General features: G+C 48.4%; 1 protein-coding gene across 1 annotated transcript in view; it reads right to left on the bottom strand.

Annotated features, from left to right (window-relative positions):
* BBS2 (Bardet-Biedl syndrome 2) overlaps window positions 1–24,995 on the bottom strand; it is a 263,238-nt gene that overhangs the window by 235,711 nt on the left and 2,532 nt on the right. The window contains exon 2 of the mRNA XM_085638719.1: window positions 23,178–23,222. The gene's annotated coding sequence lies outside the window, so the exon portion shown is untranslated. The remainder of the gene's footprint in view (window positions 1–23,177; window positions 23,223–24,995) is intronic.

Below are 24,995 nucleotides of genomic sequence, written 5' to 3'. Positions count from 1 at the left end.
TCGTCATCCAACTCGAGGCCATCCCTAGCCCACTGGTCCCTCAACCCCAGAAGCATATCCGCCCGGACGTTGATCAGTTTCTTATAGATGAGTGAGATCGTGCTCTCGGGCATATGGCCATCAAGGACCCGGTCCTCCAAAGGAGAGGACTCAGGCACCTTCTCACCCTCTATGAGGACTGATCGGAGGGCGTGACGCACCTGAATATAGCGGAAAAACTCAGATGGCCCCAGCTCATACTCCTTCTGCAACTCTTCAAAGGACTTCACCCTCCCCTTAATCAGGACATCTCCGACCCTGGAGATGCCGATCAGGAGCTGTAATCTTAAACCTGTCTTATTATTGGCACTGAGCACTCCATGTCCCATCACAAAGTCATTGTGGGGACACTGCCAAACGGGCGGCTGATTCGTGTTCACCCCGGTGCTGTCAGGGGCCGGCCACTCTGGCCCCTGACAGGGCTCTCTCTTCAAAGAAGCTTTGCCAGCAGCGAGGCTGGAGTGTGGCACCCGCCTGCCAGGAGGACCCTGCAGGCAGGCGAGGCAAACACACTGATTTGAAGTGCACTGTGAGCTGCTGGACGGTATATTTATTTACCTTAATACAGTTAAGATTGGTGTCATCAGCGTAACACATGACCTCGAAGCCAGGGCTTTAAGTGGGCCGGGTCCCGCCGGTGCTGTTCTAAAAAGCAGGTGCTGAGACGGGTCCCTATTGGGCTCTACATTTTTGCCATCACCCTCCGGGTGAAGAACAAAAAAAAGGAGAAAAAAATCTTAACTCTGCAGTAGTGCCACCCATCACTGCCTTTGGTGTAACTTCTTAGAGACTCGTTAAAGTGCTTTCACAGTCTCATAATTTCTCAACTGAATCATTGTCATATTATATTCAACAAATCCATAGTTGTTGCTTATGCAACTAACAACCATGGACAAAGCCAATAGTCCTGGCTTGTTGTAAGTATAATCTTGCTTGTTGTATTATATATATGGATGCATTGACAGAAGCAGCAAAATACCAGTCGGGCAGAACACTACGCTAAGCACAGATTTTTGATTTAAGTGTTTTAAGCCACGCACTTAATTACAGTGACCACGCCCCTTTTCATCCCACGTAAACCCTGCTCGAAGCCAAACGATCTGATCAACTCAGAACGAGGAGCTATCTATATAGTGAATGATTCACTCTGCAGTTATCTGAGTTTGTTTTTCTGAAGTTTTTGTGAAGAATACTATGCCGTGAAAATTTTTGCCAAAGGTAAATCCGGAGTTACGCAAGATTAGGTGCAATATAGAGTGCTTTTACTCTTTGCAGTTTAGCCAGTATATTTCAGAAGATGTCTGAATCTATTTTGAAAAAGCAGAATATGTGGAGCAAAGTCCCCCTACATTCTGTGTCAGAAAGATTATGGTTAAAGAGGATTAGGAGATTAAGTGTACTGCATTCTGTAACACCATACACGAAGAGGGCTGCAGCCCCATCACGTCTTGGCACCCAAACAGGAGTGAGAAGTCAAATACATTGTCATGTGTGTTAATTTTTTTTGTTTTAAAATACATTTGTTCTTCACCATATGAAATGCATATACGCACAGTGTCAGTAGCAGGATGTCGAATGATTATAATATGTCTACTGGAGAGACAAAGAAGTTATTGTGAAGCATGATATACACACCCTTGTCAGCCTGTATACGTCACAGCCTACAGTCCTCACCTTTACTCATGAGCAGTAGAGATTCAAACAGATGTACCATCAAGCCCTCTGCATATCAGTCAAATGGATTCTCATGGGACAGCATTATGATGTTGTGAAAACTCATTCAACTCACACCATCTACCCCAAAACTTAGGGAAATGTAGAAATCTGCGAAGGCGCCCTATACTCTTCTAGATCTCTGTGTCAGCTGGCATGCAACAGCCCCCGTTGAAACACCAGCCATGGACTTTAGATACCAGTGCACTGCCACACAATTTAGCTGTGTCCCATCTAGCGACAGCTTGGCCAGTGTCACACAGCAGCGTACTCTACTTTGGTGGTGTCCGATTTCCCTATATGCCCAGCAGGATGATTCTGGCCTTCACCTCTATTATAATATCTAGTACCTTCGATAGGAAGTCCCTGATCTGTCGCTAAAACTCCCCCATCAGTGGGCAATTCTACCATGTGTGGTTAAAATTCCCTGTCCCTCCAATGGCATAATGTAAAATGATGGGGGCCCTTTGCAGAATGCGATAAGGGGCCAGAGTCCTCCACATCCCATAGATATTCACTGGCCATGGACTGAAAGGGTGCACCATGAACGGTTGGGGGTTCCCCTTCGCATCAGAGGTTGCAAGGGCTTGTGTCTCATCCCTGGTCCCTCCATCGCTCCCAAGGCACAAAACAGAATGCGTGAGGCCATGGGAATTCAGAAGGGTATGCTTGCACTACATTTGGCGGAGTATTTTAGGATGAATCAGCTGGAACCCGCCTTCTATTGCTGCTCTACGCACTCAGTGTGCCTCCTCTCACTCACTCCATTGCTCTCAAATACCTCTCCCACTTCGACCTAAACTTGCCCAGACCGTCGCGTCTGTTGTTAGTGTTTTGTATATCTGTGATATGCCCTTTGTATGCGGGGGGCAGGAGGCTCCATCAACACACTACCCTCAAGGGTATGGAGGGTACTCTTGCACATACGTCACTGGCGCTTTGTATTTATCCAGAGCCTGCTTCAATCATACAGACTTGAAGGCTTGTGGTCTTTCCATGGTGTATTTCCCCTCTTCCTCCTCATATATTTAATTTCTGAGCAGTCCCAGATATCACCCAGTTTGGAGATACAGATAGTGTCCCATCACCAGAATCCCTGTAGGTATCTCACTCTCCCTGAAAACATGGCTATCCGAGTTGGGGTTCATTCTGCGACTGTATTGTGCCACCCTATTAATTTAGCTGTTGCGTTCGATGCCAAGTGAGCCACAAGAGTAAGTTCCAGCTGGTCACCTGGGGCCCATTCACAGATCCCCACCGTTATCCTACACTTCCTATCTCTCGTTGGTCAAATTGAAAGGTCACGTCTTCCTGGGCAGAGAATACCCAGCCACTGAGCACCATTAATTGGGAGCCCAGAAGTATATGGCATGTCTAGTAGGGTGATTCTACTATCCTAACTCCTTTGACACAGTTTGGCATGGGAGATGTGTGGGGTCTTTCCTTTCTGTAGTAGGGTCCACAGTGTTTTGTCTATCTGCATAAAGTCAGACTGCGGAAGCCGGCAAAGAACACTCGGTAGTATGTAAAGGAATCTGCAGAGAGACATTTTTTGTGTACTACCGCCATTCCGAGCAGTAACAGGGGGAGTCATCCACTAAATCGGTTCAGCAGTCCCTCTGGGTTGTCGATGTATTGCTTATAACATCTCTAATAATGTTCATGCCAAAATACTTAAAAGGCACCTGAGAGATCCTGAGCGGGGAGGCAGATCCCGGCCTCACTGACCAACTTGTGAGAAAGAACAGTGTTGGCTTCTACCACTTTATAGGGCATCCACAGGTGTCATATATTCAATCTAGCGAAAGAACTCTACTAATAGAGTTGTTAGGATCTGCAAGGTAAAACAGAATGTCTTCTGCATAGACGGAGATTCTAGAATCTAATCCACGCACTCACTGCAGGCCCCCGAGTAAAGCACCTATTCTGCTCTAGTCTGATCATTTCGAACAGCAGCAGAAACAGGGGCTACACCCGTATAACAGAAAAGTAATCATCCAGACCAACCAAAAATGGGGGTGGGGGGGGCGCTGATCTCCCAAAAATTCCACAGAGAGGCTGGGGAGAAAGAGACAGAGCAGGTGGGCAGGGTACTACGCTCCTGAGGGAGATTGCGTTCCGACCAATTCAACCTGGTGATTATCTAAGCACCCAATGAAGGGCAGGAGACATTCCTAAAACAGGCGATTGTAGACATCCAACAGACACCCGACATCACAGTTCCGACTGAGGGAGATTTCAATCTCATAATGGGTAGAAAAAAGGATAGGTCCCGCCAGAGATTCAGCTAGTCCAAGGCCTTTACTAAACAAGCATTGGCATAGCCAATAGGTCTCGCCTTTGGGTCCTTATAAGTGTTTACTCATGCAACACTTGATGTTGTTGCTGGATAACTAAACACTTTATAACTAAACACTTATTAGGTCCCAAAGGGGAGACCTATTGGCTATGCCAATGCTTGTTAATGTGAATGTTTTTAGTGGTATGGTTCTACACACTGCTTCCGATCAATGAAGGTTCCTAAGAGGTATGACCACATCGCCCAACTAACAGGACCGCACGCTTTCCCCTGAGAAGACTACATCATTGTTGGGAAATGTTGTTTCTTTGATAAAGCAGTAATATCAGCAATCCATGCTTACTGGCTGAGAACAAACGGGTGAAACCGCCATCGGCAAACTGACATGAAGACAAAATCAAGTGACTGAAACAGTTTCTTAAAGCAACAATAGCTGGCTGGCCGATGTGTTGCTACGGGCTGTGTCTTTCATGTGTCGCACTAAAAAGTCACTGGAACGCCAAGGAAATCGCACAGGGGCCTGATCGGGGCACTCCATTTCCTCTACGCAATTTGACTCCGAAGCGCTCCATTGAAAACTCGGAGGCATTTGAAACAAGTACAGTAGTCCTTGTTATTACAGTATATGTATACAGAGGGAGTAGGTTCAGTGTTTAGTGGTGTTTTTCACAGCTGAAATGGGGAAGCAGACAGAATGTAGAGCAAAGAACTGCCATAATCCTGAACTGGGTATATGAGCTTGCTCGATATTCCGCGCAAATTTGTAAAGACAAAATAAGCGAAACCAGTCCTAGTAATTAACGCCTTAAATGGGGACTCTGCACTCCTGTAACATAGCTCAGTGGGTTAGGCACGCGCTGTTATGATCTCCGTGCTGCATGCAGGTTTGAATCCCAACAAAACTGATTCAGTGTCTATATGTTCATTAGTATCAAAGTGTCACCTATCATAAATGCAAAAGCCCTAGATTAACAACACCTCGCAACAATTTAAAAGTAATCACAATACAAACAATGAATAGTACATGAAAAAGTAGCGTAGCGCAAATAGGAGACCACCAGAAGGCAGGCCTTCTCAAACTATGCACCCAGCTTCTGGAATAACAAATTTCTGACTTTTGAGTAGTTCGCCACCTCTCTGCTGCTCCTCAGAATGGAGATGGCAACTCGGCCCTCTGAAGGACATCTCACCCACCATCGCCCACACCGTCTATGCAGGCGGGAACTGCCGACCACCTCCTACAACAGCTCTCTGTTCCTGGCCAGCTATTTGCGCGCTACACCAGTTAGTATTGCCAATACTAACAAGCCGAGCTAAAGCAGCGGCCGTGCTGGCAGCAGCCTTGTGGAGGCACGGTGCTTGGCCAATGGGAGCGGGCAGTGCTGCAGGTTTAATGTCGCGGCCAGCACAGGAGGAGGAAGCGGTGACTGCAGCCCTTGTGGGTGCAGCCATGGGGCAAACAGGAGCCAGGCCGTGGCACAGGATTTAATAAAAATGAATAAAATTGGCGCTCTGCGCTACTTTAAACAACAGTGCTCCTTGGGTAAATCCTCGATAACACAGACAGTGAGAGAGCTGCGCGGCCGTGAATCTGACGCGGCCGCGAAAGTGAAAGTAATCGAGTGGCGCGCTGAAAGTTTAATGAGCCATGAGATCTCGAAAACTCAGATCGCGGGAACACAAAAACCAGATGAAAGAAAAGGACTGTCTCTTCAAAGAAAAGAAGTATTGCTACCAATGTGGATAAATATATCTACATATGAAGGCACATGCTAGCAATAGAAGCGGGGGCTCTTTAAAGCTCGCCACACTGCGCGCCCGCGCCTGGAATGGCGACGGCTAGAGGAGGGGGAGCAGGAGGTGAGCATGCGAGTGGTGAGCGTGCGCGCCTGAACCACCGGGTTGTAAGGCTTAATGAGCCATGACAGAGAGCCAGATGGCGGCTGCGCGCGTGCACGCATGCGTAACCGCAAGCTTGAGGCCAGCAAAAGCATGTGGTAGCACTTTTAAAACGCACTTACTAAATGTCTCGCAGAGCAGCGCATGCGCTGGATCAGACGAGACCTAAATAGGGACAATGTGGCTTTAAGAGGGTGGTCTGACGGATGTCCTGAGGAAGGTGCACCTCCTACGTTCAGGCTTCGCCTGCTACTCTGCCTCACACAAAACATACACCCGCATAGATCACTTACTTGCAGGGGAGGCGACTTCCCAAACCATCACACCTCGCTCTGCATCTTATTGCTACAATATTACATTTTTCACATGAAAGAAATTATCTCACCGATCATTTGTTTACATATAAAAGCTGGAATATCACCTCGTACCAGAAGAGGGCTCTTCTGGGCTTTAATGCACATGTGTCAGGCATGAGGTGTTACAGCCCGTCCTTTCACAGATTTATTTATTTATTTTGAAGGTTTTGTATAGCACAAACATGACCCTTGCGGGTATCAGAGCGCTTTACATGGGGAAACATAGGGCAAAGTACGATGTATACAGTTTTTGTCTCTTGATATAGTTACAAAAGTGTAAGCATAAAGACAGAAAATACAAAAACATCAAAAACAATGATGGCCAACACCAGTTATGCGGGTTCGGTCGTTGTTCATGTAAGTTTGCTAATGAGTAGATATTTTATTTCTTTCTTGAAAGAAGCAGTAGAGGGATTCAGTCTGGTTTCTGGAGGCAATGAGTTCCAGATCCTTGGGGCGATTCCAGAGAAGGGTCAGTTGTAGATCTTCTTTTTGGAAAATCTTTGTGGTTTCAGAAGAGTGTTGGAGCTCCTGAAGGATCGGTCACCATCCAAAAGCACCAATTTCTGGGCCAGATATCTCGGGGTCTTGTAGTGAAGGGCTTTGTGAATCATGCAAGCTATTTTTAGTTGAATTCTGTCTTCAAATGGGAGTCAATTGAGAGCTCAAACGTCAGGGGAAATGTGGCAGTTTCTTTAAGAACCCATGATGAGCCTGGCAGACGAATTAAGGTGGCTCTTGGAGGGACCGTTGTAGACCTGGGAAGTCTGCAAAGAGTTGCACTCCCATAATCTAGTCTGGGGATTACTAGAGCTTGTACTGCCAATTTGAGGTCATTAGAGGGAAGGAAGGGTTTTTAGTTCTCAGAATGCTCATCTCTATGTTTGCTGCTTTTGTTGCAGCACTGATATGTTTAGATTCCTGTTGAGTGTTACTCCAAGAGATCTCGCTGAGTTAATAACTTGAAGCTGGCAGTTGAGCACTGCAAGTTGTTTAAGCCATTCCTCTATAATGGATTTCTGATTAGGAGGAGCGATTAGGAGGAATTCAGTCTTGAGGGTGTTTAGTTTAAGGTGGTGGTTTTCAGCAAGCCAAAGTTGCATTTTTTGTAGAGTTAAGAGATCTGATGTCCTACGGAGAAGAGACCTTTATGTATAGTTGTGTATTGCCTGCATACATGTGATAGTGAATGATGGAGTAACTAAGAATTTCCGTAAGAGGTTCCATGAATAGGTTAAAAAGAGTGGGTGAAAGGGAGGAGCCCTGCGGGACTCCTAACGTGACTGGTATGGACTTCGATAGAGATTGATTGACCTTGAATCTTTGGTATCTGTTTAGGAGAAAAGAGGTGAACCAATTTAGGATGGATCCTGATAGGCCCATTCTAGGTCTCAGGAGGTCTAGATGATTGTCGTGTTTAATGGTGTCGAATTCCGAAGGTAAGTCAAGCAGGATTAAAAGGCAAGCTTCATTTTGGTCTAGGATTTTTAGCGCATCATTCACTATGTGCATCAGAGCCGATTCAGTACTTTGCCCTGCGCTGAAACCGGATTGGCACTGGTCTAGCAGGTCTAATTGTTCGATGTGGTTGCAAAGATGGATGTGTACGCATTTTTCCAGGAGTTTAGCCAGAGTTGGAATGTTAGAGATCAGACGGTAATTGTTTAAGTCTGTGTGGTCTGCAGACTTTTTTTTTAGGCTGGGGAGCACCTGCCCTGATTTAAGGTTTTCTGGTATAATGTCTTGAAACAGAGAGGCATTGATAGTCTTGGTCCATAAAGGCAGTATCAAAGATTTGATCTCATTTAAGAAGTTAGAGGGTAGAGGCTCAACAAATTGGTTAGAGGGATTCAATGTTGTGAGAATTTTTAAGATTGCGCCTTCATTGAAAGTTCTGTTTTTGAGAGTGAGTCTTGATGGGAAAATGGTAAAGGTTGCTAGAAAGGGGAAAAAGGTGTCATTGGGATTGAAAGAATGATGCTTTAAAGAAGTAAGGCTTCGTGTTTTCGGTCTTCCCACTGAATCTTCGTGTTTGTCTTCTCACTGAAGAAGGAGGCAAATTCCTCACAACTAGGTAATGAGCTTGGTCCAGCTTTTTTTGTAAGGGGGGGGAGGGGAGTTTGTAGGCCATTTCATTGTGCTTTAACTAATTCAATTAGTTTTTTTGGTCGGTTTTTAGCTTGGTCTAACTGGTTCCTAAAAAAGTTTGGCTTAGACCATCTGATATTTTTGCTGTAGGAATTCCTGGTAGCTCTTAGAAGCTTAAGGTGGTGAAGGGACGGGGAGGATCTCCATCAACGTTCAGTTAGACTTAAGGTACGTCCATCCAAATTGAGGCTGCTATCATACCATGGTTTGGAGTCTTTGGTAGAAAGTCTTTTTAGTTATAGCGGTGCAACTGAATCTAGTACCGTAGTCATGGAACTGAAGTAATGGTTTGTAAGACCTTGTACATCTGATGAGTCATCAGGGGGAGGCAAGGGGTTGCCACTACGTAATGTTAGTAGAATGATGTTATCATTTTTTAGGCTCATTTTCCATTTTTGGGTATCGTAGGTTCGGCTGAGTTTAGACTCACAGCTTCATTAATGAGGAATATAATGAAATGCAGGGCTCGACAAATCTTAAAAATCGTACCTGACCTGCAGGTCTAGTGACTAGAATTTTCTACTCGACCTAACATCAATGTACTCGACCCACAAATTGGTTGCATACAAATTTTCTTCAAAACATTTGCAGCGTAGTTGATCAGTGACCAGTAAGACATGATCAAATTTTTTAGCCTCATTACCATTCTCACTGCAATGTTTTGAAAGTTACGAGCATGGCCTTGGATAAACACTCGTCAGTACTCTGGTACACCACTGAACCTTAAACATACTAGAGTGCAGCCTCAGATAAACACTCTTAGCAGTACTCGGGTACACTACTGTACATTACACATACCAGAGCATGGCCCCTGGATGAATACTCTTAGCAGAACTCAGGTTCACCGCTGTACCTTAAACATACTAAAGTACAGCTCCGGTGGCTCAGCATCCTGTGATTCCTAGCAAATCATTTAATCTCCACGTGCCTAACAAAAAAGAGTGTCGCCTTGTGTAAAGTAACTGGTGCTCATGTAAAACACTCCAATACCTTCAGGTCGAGTAAGCGCTATATAAATCTGCAAAACAAAAACTCTTAGCAGTACTCGGGTACACCGCTGTACCTTAAACATATTAGAGTACGGCCCCGGATAAACACACTTCCCAGTACTCGGGTACACCGCTGTACCTTAAACATACTAGAGCACAGCCTAGGAAAGGGCAGATCGCACCATGGCTTGGGACAGAAGTAACTGTATGACTGGAACGTTTTTACGGGCTCTTGCATTTGTATTTTATGTCCCAGCTATCAGACCAGGCATGCTGTGTAAGCACAACTAGGGCCACATATATAAAACTGCCCTGCTTGAACATGACATGATATCGTCATTTTCCATCAATCCTTTCCAGGTCGTTGACGTGGGGACCTGTCTGTCAAGCGACGGTGAAGCCTTTCAGTGCGATTTCACACCATAGATTGTGATTACAACCTGCTCATACATCTGTTTCACTTCCTGGTGGGCTCCACGGCCTGGCCTTTCAACTTAATGAAGTCGGCGCCAGCCAGATCCTCCTTGTGAACGGCCGTGCTTCATATACAATTAATTAAAAATCACCCAGGGAAATAAAAAGATAGGCGTTTAACGTGATTGGTTGTACAATTTGCAGTGGACATATATTTTCGTTCTTGTCTACTTTTCTCCAGCATCCTTATATTTTTACCTATTTTATCTTTGCCAACCCACCCATTCACTCCTTCCTTACTATAGATCGTATTATGCAGCTAAATATTTTTGTAATTAAAATAAAGGGAATCGTGGGGCGCTGTTTACCCTCTGCATCCCGCCGGTGCACCCCCGACTGCACCCGCCTTGTAAAGCTGGGTAATCCAACATCTAAGCTGTGAGAAAATACAAAATTGCATGCGCTTCCATCTGGCGCCTTGATGGGCACCGCAGGCAGCTTGCTGTCACCTCGCGAGCTACCATTGGATGAGGCACGTGCAGTGAGTGCCCTCTGGCCTCCCTCTATTAGAATCCATGAATGCTTTGCAGTTTTGAAATCTCAAACCTTTTTCATGTGCCTCATCTAGCTGTGGTTCTCTGAGCACTATCAACCTTCTGATCACAGGCAGTTCGCAGTGCCAATGTGATCGCACACGTTAATTCTAATTAGGTCTAATACCTAATTTCTAGTCAACTAGGTTTATTTACGTTGCCGGTAGGTTTGTGCTTTTACAGGATAGAAGACTTGAAGTCTGAAACAATAACAAGCGTACAATAGCCCCCGCTGTGTGTCAATCCCCTTCAAAGCCACTCTCCCCAACAATCAGAGCAAGAACCCCTGACCCGCGGCGGTGTTCCCATCCAAGCGCACCTACCGTAGGGTCCCCCGCAGAGATATCGAGCTGTCCTCGGCAGGCGCAGTCTTACATCACGGGCAGAGCTCCACTCGCAGGGCTCCCAGAAACATGGTTAAACACCCAAGGTGCTTCTCTAGGGCACCAGTGTCGTTAATGGCCTGCCTCTGGTCAAGTGAATTGGGCACAGGGGTTGGCAAAGGCAGTTTACATGCTTCTCCGTCAGTATATCCTGCTGCGGCTCATTGTAATCAGCCGATGAGAAGCGTGTATACTTTACTGTGTGGAGATTAGGAGATTAGCTACGATCTGATTGGTTGATTGCAACTAGGCCTCAGCAGACCGAGCGGCAATCAGCCAATCAACACCTTTGCTTTTCCCGCATTTTGTCACGGCAGTTCCTGAATATTTCACCCAGCTGCCCTCTAGATCCTTCAACCGGCACTGCACTATAGCACAGCGACAAAGCTAACTCGCCAGGCCGGTCAAGTAGGCCTGAAAACTGTCTCGCCCTGGAAGAAATTGACTCGCATTTGCGAGCGGGCGAGTACATTTTTCGAGCCCTGAAGTGGTGGTCCGAACAATTACAAGGTAGGATCGAGTCAAGTTGAATGGAATCAGTGTCGGCAAAGACAAGATCTAAGATTGAACCTTTATGTGTGGGGCTGTTGCAGATTTGATTAAGGTTGAGGCCCGTAAGGAATGCTTTGAGGCTGTCTACAGCAGAGTCATTTAGGTTGTTCTAATGTAGGTTGAGGTCTCCGAGGAAGAGTTGGGTGCCTTGTTGTCCTGTGTTTGTAGTCACAATATCCATAAATTGTTCGAGGAAAGTGAAGTTGTCACCTGGAGATTGGTAGAACATGTGCAAGGTGCAAACTGGTCTGTTGTTACATGCGACATCAATACAAAGGTATTCACACGAGGATAATACCGGTGAGTGAGATAATTTCACAGTAAGGCTATTCCGATGGATGCAGGCAATGCCACCCCCAGGTCTATCAGCTCTGTCTAATCTAGTAATATCATGGTTTGGAGGGACCAAAATATCGAGGATGGGTGTGGACGATTCATTTAACCAGGTTTGTCAGGATTAGAAGGTTGGGTTAATAAACGAGTATGAGATCAGCTATGTCTGCCGCATGTCTTGAAGCCGATCTACAATTTAGAAGTATACATTTGAAATGGGGCTTGGCAGCATCTAGGGGGTCCTGTGTGAGGGTGACTTACATAAGATTGTGTTTATTTGTTCCTGTATGGTTGGGTCTTGGAACTCTGTGTGGATTAGGGGGAATGGATTGGATTAGGGTATGACTATTTGGTGTTATCAGGGCGTGATGTATTGCAATTGTGTTGCGGAAGAGCATAGGAGCAGAGGACAGAATGGATATCATTGGCCGGTAGAGGATCCCTCAATCGGAATGATCGAGTAGGCTTATTGGGGTAGGGTAAAGTTCTCCATCTCAGGTGCAAGTGCTTCGGAGAAGGTGATTGCACAGAGGGGGGGTTTGGGGAATAGTTGCTACGACAGTTCGTAACCAAATCCCTATAATGCCATCTGACCTTGAGTGACTGTAGGATAAGGCCAAGTAGGCTTTGGATGTCTGCTTCGACTCGTAATGAGAGTGAGATCTCGTCTAGTCTGGAATCTAGTGAGGGGTGTGTACATACTACTTGGTCTGGGGGAATGCATCACGGACCAGAGAGGAGCATACTACAACACGCCACTACCTTGTTGGTGCCTCAGAGTCGAGAGGGCAAAAGGCAGAATAAATCAAAACATTCACCCCTAGTCAATAGATCTGGGTTAAATCCATCTTTCTTTTGCTCACCATGCCACCCCAGTTTGGACCTGGCCATATGAAAATCAGTTTTGACCCTGTTCCTTGTGGGAACAGTCCAGCCCGAACTGCCAAGCCAGGTCCTCCCTGGACCGGAAACAAGCATCCTAGGACCAGTTTCAGGACATCACCCTTCATTAGCCAGGCTAGCTTGACTCCAGTGGTGTAGTGAGCACGCGACCCACGTCTGGGCATACTCTTCCCACTTAGGGCGACATATGCAAAAGAAACAGTTGATGGACGGAATGCTGTACAATGCAAACATTCACCCCCAGTCACAAGGATCTGGGTTAAATCCATCATTCTTTTGCTCACCACACCACCCCCGTTTGGACCTAGCCATATGCAATTCAGTCTTGACCCTGTTCCTTGTGGGAACAGTCCAGCCTGAACTGCCAAGCCAGGTACTCCCTGGAACGGAAACAAGCATCCTGGGACCGGTTTCAGGGCATCAGCCAGGCTAGCTTGAATCCAGTGGTGTAGTGAGCACGGGACCCACATCTGGGCATACCCTTCCCACTTAGGTATCCCATGATACATAGGGCATCCACATCATGTTCTGTTTGGACGTACCGTCCGTTGCATTAGATCCCCGGTATTGGGAATACTTCCCTCCCTAGTTACTACCCATCCTTCTTACCCCTCTCTTCCTTCCATCCCCAACACTTTGGTGGGTGGATGACACCAAATTCCGGGAACGGGCATATCCCTACTGGGATAAGGCCCTCCAGCGCACCTCCCTCTCACTCCTATCACCTCGCCACGACTCCTTCTGCTGACAACCGTCTCCTCACCCTTAACAATTGAGGCATGCATACTGCTTGTAAGTGCTATGTAGTATACTCTTAAATCAAGCATCAGCAGGCGCAGATAGCTTTTCTACAACAGACACACCTCACTGTCGGAGAGCTGGGCCGTCTGCGCAAGCGATGGAGGGGTATCTTTTGTGCCACCACTTACTCAGCATTTGCGCATGGAGCTATGGTATGGATTTGACCCGTGGTCTCTTTTCAGGAGACTCGTAGTATGATTGACACGAAGCGTCGGTGTGCACTCCTCGAGGGACACCTCAACGGTCACTTGCTGACGCTTGGAGATCATAGCATCCCACGGCTGAACTATACTCCTTTCATTCTGCCCCGCATAATCTTTACGTGCGCCTAAACCGCTTTCTATGCTCTCCTACGGTTGTCCCTCGGATCCAGGACACGGATTACCTAGGCCGGGTTCTCTCTGACCACTACACACACCTAATGACCCTTAAGCGCAGGCCCCCCACTCCCTCTTGAAGGCTGCCACGTTATTGTCTTGTGGATCAGGTGTAACATCATGAGCAGGAAACCAGCAACATGGCGTCCACCAGGATGCTGGAATGGGATGCCTTTAAAGTGGTGATATGGGGTACTTGCATCCGACAAATAGCGGGAGTCCACAGAGTGCTTGAGAGAGACTTCAAGGAGGCTGAGCACAATTTGGCTACTCTTAGCAAGGCAGGGGATGCTACCCTGTCGTCCGCGGGCCAGCTGGCGGAGGCGAAGACCACCTACACGGCTCTTCACGAAGACCTGAGACGTTATAATTTTAAGGCTCACGCCACCAGGGTCCAATGTGAGGGTGCTAGACTTGGCACACTCTTGCCATGGCTTATCCGCCAGGACTCAGACTCCGCTCCTTTACCAAGGTGGCAGGGTCCGCACCCAAACTGGCATTCTACAAGCCTTCTATGACTATTATGCTATTGTATACTGGGCTCTGCTGAATGATCAATTGGAAATAATAGACCAGTTCCTAGCTGACCTTGCCTTGCTCCAGAACCTCCCCCACCCTCGCTCTCGTGGACTACCCTAGACGCGAACATCACAGTGGCTGACGTAAAGCAAGCAATCCTAGATCTGGCTCTAAATAAAAGCCCGGGTCTGGACGGCTTGCCTCTAGTATAATACAGCACCTTTTTGGCTCTACTGGCGGCTTGGCTGGTGGAGATGTATAAGCCGGACCTGGGGGAAGGTGAGCTTCACACTCTCTTCACGAGTCCCTTTTAGTCTTGATCCCAAAACCAGACGAGATCCAACCCAATTAACTTCCTATAGGCCAATTGCTATACTAGGGGCAGATTACAAAATCCTAAGCAAAGTACTAGCTACGCTATGCCCAAGTCCTCCCAGAGTTAGTGCACTTAGACCAGAAAGGCTTCGTCCCCCCAGAAGTCCCTCCCAAAACATCTACCTTCTTTTCCATGTCCAGGATCGGGCGGGGGTAATTTCTCCCATGTTGCCTGCCATGTCCTTGACTTGGAAAAGGCGTTTGACATCCTGTCCTGGCCTTATCTATTCATGGTGCTCTGCCGCATGGGAGTGGGACCCAAACTTCTAGCATACACAAAGCTATTGTACTTGAACCTCACCTCCCAGATCTGTTTGGGCTACTACATCTCGCCTTCCTTCCCAGTGACTAGAGCAGGGGTACTCACAGTACGGCCCGCGGGCCGCCAGCAGCCCGGCAAGCCTTTCTTGGCGGACCTTGCAGACATCGTACCGGTGTTTGTTTAACAGTGTCAGTAAACACGTGGAGCTGCTGGGGCGCTAAGAGGTGAAATACAACAAAGCCTTGTTATCATGCAAATGGTCTCTTAAAGACCTGTGAAGTACTCAGGTGGGGCTGTGTGTGCGCCCTGGAAGGGAAGCTGCCTCAGCTGCCAGGGGCATAACGCAGCCCCCGCAGTGCGGGGGCCCCCACACTCCAGGGGCCCCCTCACTCTAAGCGAGGGAGACGGCTGCGCCTGGAAGCAATCCTCTTCAGCCTCCCCAAGTACCCATAAATTAAACTGTGCGCGCGCACCACGGTGACGGCATCTAAGCCTCAGAGTCTTCCCTCTCATTCTGTCTCGCTCCTCAGTTAGTGAAAACCGAGACTTCAAGAAACGGGTATTACCCTCTCTTTCCTCCTTTCGTTTATTTGCTCCCCTGTGAAATGGATCCAAAAAAGAATAACATTTTTGCTGGAAACGTTGTCTTTTTCTGACACAAGTGCAGCCTCCGGGTGGAGAGAAATAAAACATTCCAAACGTGAAAAATAAATAACTAATTGAAGCAAGACAGAGTGGTTGCAAGATGTCCAGATTGATTTATTTACACCTAAACACATTAGTGCCACTTTACAGTGTTTGCCAGTGAAGTGATACTTTTGTTTACTCCTCTCTCTTTGAACAACAATAGTTTTCCCTGTGTGGGAAAGTGCACCTTGCCTGGAGGTACTGAAATACCTGCTTGATGGGTGAATTGGAAAACAAAATGTGTACAGCGACTGTGTGTTTACGAATGTGGTCTTTTTATACCATACTGCCTATGTTTTGAAAGAATATAAGCAATGGGCACTGAAACGGGTCCCTTCCGGGCCCTGTAGTCATGGCCTTACCTTTTCATGCAAAAGCACTCACTAATTTCAGAATAATGAGTGTAAAAGGAAAAAGGTAACCATGACTGAGAGGGAGGGAGACGGGGAGAGGGAGGGAGACGGGGAGAGGGAGGGAGATGGAGAGGGTGGGAGAGAGGGGGGGGAGGGAGGGAGACGGAGAGGGAGGGAGACGGAGAGAGAGAGAGGGGGAGAGAGGGAGGGAGACAGGGAGGGAGGGAGACAGAGAGGGGGAGACAGGGAGGGAGGGAGACAGAGAGGGGGGAGACAGAGAGGGGGGAGACAGAGAGGGGGGAGACAGAGAGGGGGGAGACAGAGAGGGGGGAGACAGAGAGGGGGGAGACAGAGAGGGGGGAGACAGAGAGGGGGGAGACAGAGAGGGGGGAGACAGAGAGGGAGGGAGACAGAGAGGGAGGGAGGGAGACAGAGAGGGAGGGAGGGAGACAGAGAGGGAGGGAGACAGGGAGAGAGACAGAGAGGGACGGAGAGGGAGAGAGGGACGGAGAGGGAGAGAGACGGATAGAAGGAGAGAGGGAGGGAGACGGAGGAGGGAGGGAGACGGAGGAGGGAGGGAGACGGAGGAGGGAGGGAGACGGAGGAGGGAGGGAGACGGAGGGAGATAGAGAGATGTGTATGCCGGGTCCGGTGGCTCAGTGGACGAAGGCGTCCGCTGCAGGGACCTGTGTTCCACCTCATGGTCACAATTTTTTTTTGTTGCTCTAGCCCCGCCCCCTCCCCCAATGACCCCGCCCCCAAGGTGCGGCCCTCGGCCACAAACCACACTGTAAATTTGGCCCCCAAGAGAAAGTTTGTGAGTACCCCTGGACTAGAGGAACACGTCAGGGATGTCTGCTATTCTCCTACTATTTGCCCCGGCTCAGGAGCCATTAGCTGTGCACCTCCTGTGGGAGGGTAATGACCGGGTTATCACACTAGCAAGTGAGACTCACAACGTATCCCTGTATGCAGATGACCTGCTCCTCTATATACGGGACTTTTCGACTGATCTCAATCCTCTTTGGGCCACGCTGTTGGACTTTGCTGCCGCAGCTGGACTGAAAGTCAACTGGAGGAAGTCTGCTGTTTATCCTCTCAGCCCCGACCTCTCCCCGCGGGAGGTGGGATTTGGCAACTGTCGCTTCATCTGGCACGCACAGGTGTCTCACTACCTGGGTGTTCATCTGTATCATCCACCCCGTGATTTGTACAAGTGCAATCACTGCAGGGCATTAGCAGGCATATGCTCCCAGGTCTGCTTTTGGAGGACTCTCTCCCTAGCTCCTATAGGAAAGGTCATCTTGCCTCGACTCCTATACTACTTTGCAAATCATCCGGTTATCCCTCCCCATTCCTACTTCAAAGAACTGGACACATTGCTTTGCTCCCTTATATGGGGAATGGACACCGTCAAGTCGCCCTGGCCAAGCTGCAGTTGCTGGTAGACCAGGAAGGTCTTGGAGCCCCCCTCATTCGAGGCATACTTTTTAGCGGCGCAGCTCCTGTGGCTGTCCCGCTGGTCCGCAGGGCATTATCTCGGGAGGCTTGCTCAGAGTCTGGGCCCATGCCGTTGCCGGCAATTCCTCACCTGCTTTTGCTGGGAGCCCAGCCCATCTCGATCCACTCCATACAAGTGATTAAAGCAAGGGCAAGTGTCCTTCAAATCGATCCCCTTTCCCGGGGAGCTCCGCTCTATACCCCATTGCTTCAGTGGTCGGCCTGCCTCATGGCCAGGAATTACGAACCTGGACCATCACTCGCTCCTTGAGGAGGAGTCTCTTTTTTCTGAGGGCCAACTTCTGCCCTTTGACTATCTGGCCGAGGAGAGTGGATTCCTCCGGGCCAGTTCCTCTTTCATACACGCTTTCCAGCACCTCTGGGACCTATCTGGAGGTGAGCCTGTGACCCACCCAGTGCTTCACCCTGTGTTAACTATGGGCCCCGGCATCACCTCATCACTTGGCTGTATAAGGCCATCCGAGAATTGACTTACGTCCCACTTCGCCAAAAATAGGAGGTGGAATATGGGAGGTAGCTCCATGACAAAGAATGGGAGCGAGCCCTGGTATTTCCAAAGAAAGTCTCCCGGAAAGCCCGCTTCGAAAATATACCTTTTTTCTTTCTACACTGGGACTATCTGACGCCAGCACAGCTCCATCACAACTTCCCGAAGTCAAAATTGACCTGCCCCTTCACTGTCATGCCCCTCACCCAGCGTATTTACACATGTTCTGGGCTTGCCCAACTTTGCAGCATTACTGGCACACTAGTCATGCTACATTGAGGGAGGTTACAGGCGCCTGGACATCTATTCCTGGGAAGTCTGTTAGCTAGGCGTATTTAGGCGTAGGAAGCAACATAAGGTTCAGACACACTTCGCAGGTCTGACCCTCCTTTTAGCCAAACGACCTATCATACTACATTGGCGTGCGCCTGCTGGACCTTCCGTGGCGGCTTGGACAGGAGCAGTACACAAAGGGGCGCTGCAGAGGAAGACTCGCTCCGAAACGAAGAAGTAGGCCGATGCCCCATTTCCCCCGAATATACCATGCGGCTCATGCACTTCCGGAAAAGAATTGACAACAATGTTACACCCCCGCAGTCACAAGGCCCGCACGGGGTGCCTAGCTGAGTGCCCCCACGGAGGGCGAGACCCACCTTGCTAATGAGGCCCCCCTTTCCCAAACAGTTTTTGTGCTTTCTCACCCTCTTCTTATAACTTTTTGTGTGTTGCTACATAGTGATTCTGTGCCGGACATTCCTGTCTTAATATCAAATGGATGCTGTAGCCCGTCATCATTACATTGTGTGCAACACCCCTCAAGTTCTAATATTTGTACTTCTGCCTTTTAGATTTATTCCCATTTTTGTTTTGGTGCATTCAAGGAGACCTCTTGATCTTTTATCACTGGGTTATATGCTTCCAATATGCTTGGTAATCTGTCAGAGGCGTTAACTCCCTGTACCCTAATGTGCTGGAAGCCTGTCACCTCTTACTTCCTTAACAACTCTTAGCAGCTTGCAGTGCACAGAACAACTAGTGCTTGATTTTCATTCAGTATTTCCCATCATTACCCTGCTTGACAACATGACGACTTTGGTTGACACATGGGAGGTGTGTGGATGAACAATTTAACCATCCGCCATAAATAAAGGTAGTGGTGCATTCACCCCAACATTCACAAGCCCCCTCCCCAATAATCATGGGGGGAAAACAGCCCTCCTAGATAGGGACTGAGTCCTTCCTCCATAAACAATATAGAGCGCAGGTAGTCCCTTATCACTGTGGCTCAGCTTTCCTCCTATGTCACTGATAGCCAGGATCATTTCTGCCGTTAAACGTTCACCTGTGTCTCAAGGTCACTGCTCAAGCAAAGGTAACATGGCCACTGGTAGTTGTGGTTCTTCCCCAACTGCAGCAACCACATTTCCAATATGCATATTCTGTCCGCCCCCTTCCACCCCACCAGGAGACTGCCTTATAGATGGTCTTCATCCCTCAATCCACTCCTAGGAGTCCTTGAGTGAAGTAAAGTTTCACTATTTACCTTTCGCCATTATCTTGAGCTTCGCTGTAATCAGCATCATATATTTCATTTCCTTTTCTCCAATTTGCCTTTTGACCTCATAAAATGAGCACCTCAGATCCTGCACAGCCAACATGAAGTCCAGGTACATTTTGTTCTGATACTTTAGATCTCCCTGTCTTCAGACAGCCAGTAGTATGACATGTCGATGCTTAAAGCTGAGAGAAATCATCTATGCAGTGGCAGTCCAGGATGCAGCAGGGGCAAAAGTGCACTTGGAGGTGATTCCACCAACAAAGATTTGGAGGGGCTCTTAGGTTTCAAATGATTAAATATTCAGCTGTCCACAAATAACTCTACACTTGTGGCCCCTGCTTTTTTGGGCACCCCAATCAGTCAGAAATCTTTCAGTCGAGATCATTCTTCTGCATCTTCATGTCTTTCTTATGCAATAGCACTTTTTTGTGACAAAGCACTTACTGTGGAGCACAGAGTTGACACCTCCTGTTTCATTGTTGAGAGTGTGGATTCCAACCAGCTTTACTCTGTCATTAATTTTTCTGAGGCATGTGCGCAGAAGGCTAATTTCAATGGACAGTGTCAATTTTAACAATCAAGGGTGATCTTGGTACCGTTGACGACCATTATCACAACCTTAAAGATGGGCTCTTCCTCCTGGGAAGAGCTGTTCTCATTCTTGGGGTGGGGGACTGCTTTTCATCCGCTGCCTCCTCTGGCTTTTTCTGCAGAAATTCATAATTGTCCATCTCATTATAATGCACTTTCTTGGCAGCGTCAGCTCATCTGTTTTTGTCACTGCAAGGGCCCCCCTCTCACTTCAATGGCCCGCTGCTGCTCTGTCCTCCAAGCCAACATATGCATTCTGTCTCTAAGGACGTAGGAGTGGGGCACGCCTGGAAAGACCTGACAGATGGGGTTACTCTTAGCTGCCTACTTCAGCGGTCTTATAGTTACATTGTGGTCTATTCAGTTAAGTTCTTTACTGAGCAGCACTGCCGGGGTGCCCCTATATAATCAATATTGGTCTGGGCTGCTGTTTCTCCCGCTGATCACATGGCCCTTACGGTTTCACCCTCATCTCCCTGTCGGCTAGTCCTCTACCTCTTCATCAAACTGTAGTACAATATTATGCAGTAAATGGAGGACACTCACCCAGTGTCCAGTCTGTTAGGCCTTAATTATTACCTCATACCAATGGGGAGGGAAGGTCAGGGCTCTGAGGCCAATGATAGTCATGAATACCAGCCGCACCTCTGCTACAACAGCTATTCACCCACCCACAACTAGGCTGCACTCCCTTTGATCACTACTCTGTCTTCTCCTTCAGCCGAGGGCCTCACCAGCCTGGCAGACAGCCATCACCCTCAGTCGTGAAATGCATCCAGGCACCCAGGGAGTAGCTCTTTCAGCACTCACTGTCTCAGCCCTGTACTTGGGGCCTCAACACCATCAGCCAAGGATCAGTTCTTCACAGCCTCATGAGGAGTCAGAGCAGTCCCTCCATCCCTCAGCACAGAGTTCTCCTGGTTCCTCATCAAGCCTCATAAAGATTTGCCGGCCACTTTGTCAATTCAAAAGCCACAAGGTTGCAGGGCTAGCGCCTCTCATCTATGGCTCATTTTGCCTCATCTTGCTCTCGAAATATGCACCCATGGAATTCTCCAATGCATATTGTGGTTTTGTCACTTGATGCTGGATATTGAGCACGATAATAGGGACCTCAGCGAACTGCAGCTATCTTGCCTGGAATCAGGCCGAGCCACAGCCAGTTTCTGCTTGACTAATGTGTCAGTCACTGTCATTCATATCTTGATGCCTGTTAGGGTTATTATTGTGGCTTCTATGCGGCATCTCGGTCATGCCTTACACACAAGGTGAGTTGCCAGGCTAAGGGATGCGGGTCAGCAGCATGGCAACTCCTTGAGTCAACCGTTTCGCCCTCATCATTCTCCACCATTTGTGCTGCTTTACATCACTGGATTATGATGCAAAACTGGATTGGCAAGCATTTCCTAACACTCAACTGTGTTGGCACCCTTTGCCATCCACACCTGCGGGAGGCAATCCTCCCAAAAGGCATCCTCAGTCATTCCTTCCCCAACTAGTTTCCAAGCGTCTGCAGGGGTCAAGAAGATCCAGTATTTCGCTTCTGCAACCCACAGACACCATCATGTACTTGATCTCTCTGTCCCTCAACAACTTCTTCACATTGTGAAAGCTTTTCCTTTACTTTTGGACAGCCACAGTTACGTTTGTTAACAAGAACACTCAAATGTTCTCAAATTCAGTGGGTTTCCTGGCTTACTGCAGGATTGCATCCATGAAGTTCAGCCGGAAGGAAATAATGGCCCATGGGGAGCCCCAGAAAGAAACAGAAGGGAGCTATCAATGAGCCTGCCTTAAAAAGGACGACAGGCCTCTGGGTTTCAGGATTTTCGTTATCCCTTGCTCTGTGAATAAGTCAGCCCCTGAACCCTCTACTTACTTCGGAATCCAAACTATAAGGATATTGTTCGTTTTAACCTCTCCTTGGGTCTTCGCCACCCTGGTGGCCGCCTCTTACGCCTTGATTCATAACTGTGTCACTGCAGCCTGGAGAGTCTTGAGCCCAAGGAACAAGTCCCTCAAGAGTATCTTCACAGAGTACTCTGATAATTTACTGCTTCGGTTACAGTGGGCATAACCACTAAAGGTGAATTATGTCTGTTCCACAAATTACATTGCAGTTCTATTTATGCAAAAAACCTATAAAGGAATAATGCATATGCCTCCCATGCAGGCCCTTGTACCCTCTGACTTTGAAAACAGAAAGAAGGCACACCGGTACATATTACATTAGAGGCTATGGGAGGCTCCCTTTATTTCAAACAGGCTGAGAGCACCCTGACCCTCAAAATGGCACTCAAACCTGCAAGATTAACACACTCTGTAGGACACTAAGGGCCTAATTATGACTTTTTGTGGAGTGGTGGTGCGGCGGTGCCAACCGCAACGCCACCGCTCTGCCAAAGGTTGCTGCCGCCTGCCCGATTACGACCAATTTTGTGGTCTGGCAGGCAGGCAGCGTGGCGGTCCCACTGAGGTGCTTCTTTCAAAGGCGGCAGTTACATGGGGTTCCTGCACGGCATGGACTTGAAAGTCCATGCCGTGCAGGAACCTGGGTGCATGCACACACGGCAAGCATCACCAGGCTTCTCATAGAAACTGGAATCCGGACATCAATCATCATTACAATATTTCAACTTGTAAGAACTACTAACCAGCATGAGTAGGTTCTCCACAAATAGAGCCTACTCAATTACTTTAATGTCAAACAATTATGCAATACAATATTTCTAAAGTGGGAACAACTGCATAAAACTATTCACTAAACAAATGCAGATAGCACTACAAACTTGTATAACCATCAATCAAGTGTCACAGTTACAAGCCTGCAACTACTACACAAGACTGCTGTTGTGCCATGGACATTCCTTGGTAGGCCAGCCACCACGATATCATGTCACAATCATTAATAACAATATTGTCGGAAGCTACAAGGGGTTTTGACACACGATTTACTGACAAATAAAGAGTCAAGCACCAGAATGTGACAGGATAGGGCAAGAGCGGGAGGAGACAACATGCTTACCTGTTGCCGCATCGGAATGCCTGGCCCGATCACCCTCAACACCATCTACAAAATAAAAAATGAACATAAGGTGTTAAAGAGGGACGAGGGACTAAAGGGGACACAGAGGGAAAGCAAGAAAAAAGTCAATCATTGGCAAAGTCACTAGGGCTGGTCTACACAAGATCTATTTGGTTTGTTAAGGTTTCTTCAGCTAAGTTGCACAGCAGCGCAGTTGTAGTGCAGCATAGCGAATTTGTTTTTAAAAGGGTTATAATGCGATTAATGTCCTTAGAGATAGATATAAAGATTCCCAGGGTTTATGTTAGAACTCTAGAAAGAACCTCACACTCCACAGCTTCAATCAATCAATCAAATAATTTGTTAAGCGCACTACTTACCCGCAAGGGTTTCAAGGCGCTGAGGGTAGGGAGTGTGGGGGGGTGCTGTTGCTACTGGTCTTGAGTCATCTCCTGAAGGTTAGAAGGTCTTCGGTTTGTCGTAGGGGGGGAGGGTGTTCCAGGTCTTGCCGGCGCGGTGGGAGAAGGATCTGCCTCCGGCTGTGGTTCTACGGATGCGTGGGACGGTAGCCAGGGAGAGGTCTGCGGAGCGGAGTTTCCTGTTGGGTACATAGAAGGAGAGTCGACTGTTGAGATAGGCTGGGCCGGTCTTGTGGAGTGCCTTGTGTGCGTGGATCAGGAGCTTGAAGGAGATTCTTTTGTCGACAGGGAGCCAGTGCAGGTTCCTCAGGTGGGGGGGTGATGTGGTCACGGCGCGGGACGTCCAGGATCAGGCGTGCAGAGGCATTCTGGATTCTTTGCAGTCTGTTGATGAATTTAGTCGGGGCTTCAGCGTAGAGGGCATTTCCGTAGTCGAGTCTGCTGCTGACAAGGCCCTGGGTGACTGTTTTCCTTGTGTCTGTCGGGATCCATCTGTAGATCTTGCGGATCATACGGAGGATGTTGAAGCAGGTGGAGGAGACAGCGTTGACTTGTTTGGTCATGGTGAGTTTCGAGTCGAGGATGATTCCCAGGTTGCGTGCGTGGTTGGTAGGTGCGGGGGGTGTCCCCAGCAATGCGGGCCACCAGGAGTCGTCCCATGCTGAGGGGTTGGGCCCGAGGATGAGGATCTCCGTCTTGTCTGTGTTCAGCTTAAGGCGGCTATCCTCCATCCAGTCGGCGACGGCCTTCATTCCCTGGTGGAGGTTGGATTTGGCGGTGAGGGGGTCCTTGGTGAGGGAGAGGATCAGTTGCGTGTTGTCGGCGTAGGGGATTATGTTGAGGTCGTGATGTCAACCAATGCGTGGGAGAGGCGCCATGTAGACGTTGAACAGCATTGGGCTGAGGGAGGATCCATGCGGGACGCCGCAGATGATCTCGGAGGCTTCGGATCGGGGGAGGCGGACTCTCTGGGTTCTGCCGGAGAGGAAGGAGGAGGTCCAGTCCAGGGCCTTGTCTCGGATCCCTGCGTCGTGGAGTCGTATGCATAGTGTGCGGTGGCAGACTGTGTCGAAGGCGGCGGAGAGGTCCAGAAGGATGAGGGCCGCCGTCACACTGTTGTCCAGTAGGATCCTGATGTCGTCTGTGGCGGCGATGAGAGCGGTCTCGGTGCTATGGTTGCTGCGGAATCCTGACTGGGAACGGTCCAGGATGCTGTTGTCTTCGAGGTAGCGGGTGAGCTGGATGTTGACTATCTTCTCGATGACCTTAGCTGGGAACGGAAGCAGGGAGATGGGCCGGACGTTTTTTTGAGTTCGCTCGGGTCCGCCTTGGGTTTCTTCAGTAGGGCGTTGATCTTGGCGTGTTCCCAGCTCTCAGGGAAGGAGAGGTTGATGATGTT

The sequence above is a fragment of the Triturus cristatus genome, chromosome 12 (assembly GCF_964204655.1).
Source record: "Triturus cristatus chromosome 12, aTriCri1.1, whole genome shotgun sequence".
Lineage (NCBI taxonomy): Eukaryota > Metazoa > Chordata > Amphibia > Caudata > Salamandridae > Triturus > Triturus cristatus.
This window is presented reverse-complemented; position numbering and strand designations above follow the sequence as displayed.